Source organism: Phyllostomus discolor, chromosome 4 (genome assembly GCF_004126475.2).
Source record: "Phyllostomus discolor isolate MPI-MPIP mPhyDis1 chromosome 4, mPhyDis1.pri.v3, whole genome shotgun sequence".
Lineage (NCBI taxonomy): Eukaryota > Metazoa > Chordata > Mammalia > Chiroptera > Phyllostomidae > Phyllostomus > Phyllostomus discolor.
The window spans coordinates 128,121,578-128,123,155 of NC_040906.2; positions in this window are offsets into that span (position 1 = coordinate 128,121,578).

Sequence of the window (1,578 nt, forward strand, 5' to 3'; positions counted from 1 at the left end):
TTAAATATCGTGGCAAACATGCTTCCTGTGCATGCAGTGGGCATTCAGATCACTCTGGAATTTTGGCATTCACTCCCATTTGGTGAGGGCTGACTTCAGTATCTAGTCCAGCTTTAACACACTTTAATCAGGGGTGACCAGAACAGCTTAAACAGGGCACAGTTTGTGCAGAAATTTGACAAAGTTGTCAGAAAAGATAGAAAAACCTGGAGTTGGAAAACTGATGTAGTACCTGGATCCAGGGAGTATTATAAATACATCTCCAAATGTAATCGTTATACCTCAGGACTGAAGATGACACAAAGCCTGAGACAACAGAACACACACACAGGCCTTTAGCTGCTGCAGAAGCCCTGGCACAAGCTTCCAATCCCTTCTCTTGCCAGCAGAGGGCCCCATGCACATCCCTGCGCTCCCAGCTGTAAAATGGGGAAAGATAATGCTTCTGTGAGTTACTTTAAATAAGATACACTATAGCATGCAAGGTATTTAGCATAGTGGCCAATAGAAAGCACCTGTTAAATACAGTCAGTCATACCTTGGTACTCGGCTTCAGAACTCATCAAACTCCTATACTGGTCACATTTTGAGGAGAAAAAAATGTTTCAGCACTTCACTTGCTTGGGACTAGTTGCACTTGCTACAATTTGTATGAGTCACGACTTTACCCCATGAAGAGAAAATACTTCCTTGTTCGGTACTCATCACGAGTTTCAGAATGAAATAACAAGTACTGAGGTACCACTGTAATTAGATTTTGTACCACAGGACAAAGTAAATGTATTATTGGGGCAGGATGTAAAAGGGTCAAAAGAAGATGAAACAACTTTTAAAACAGACTGATACTGATAAATTAGAAAAGAAACTGTTTCCAAGGCAAAATGACTTAAAAACCAGTGCTACTAAACTGCATTAAATATCCACTATCAATGAAATAAGTATGCTAAATATTGGTATATAGTGAGCATCTGAAATGTGAAATATTTTTAAGTTGTTTTGATTTTTAAAGAAGTTACATTACTACCTGTTCCACACTGGTGGTACATATCACACAAAATTCAAGCTATGAAATGCATTTATTTTTTTGATTATTGCAATTCATCTTTCATGAAATTTTTATTAAGTAGTGTATTTTAAATTAAGCTCAAGGGCATAACTGCAACCCAACAGCAATACATACAAGTGGTATTCCATTCAAATTTACAAAAGCATTATTTAGTAGTAACAAAAATATAGGAGTTGAGCTTTCCTTTTAATACAAAGTTTCATTTTTGAGACAATTTATCAACATCCTAATATAGATATTTCAAGAAAGAGAAGAAAAGTAGTAGTAATAAGGGTTATTACAGCTAAACCATCCAATCACCTGGGAGTTAGGTTAACTGGACATTTCAGAGTCCACCGTTGTTTTAAGCATTTTCTCTTAGCAAATAAATTCACCTACATGATAGGCTGACATGTTTTAGGGTGAAAACCTAAAGAGTGGGAACAGCACACATGATGTTCATCAGTGTAACTAAAAGTTAAAACTGAATAAATCAACCTGTTCATTGTATCATGCAGTGTGGGACCAATGTG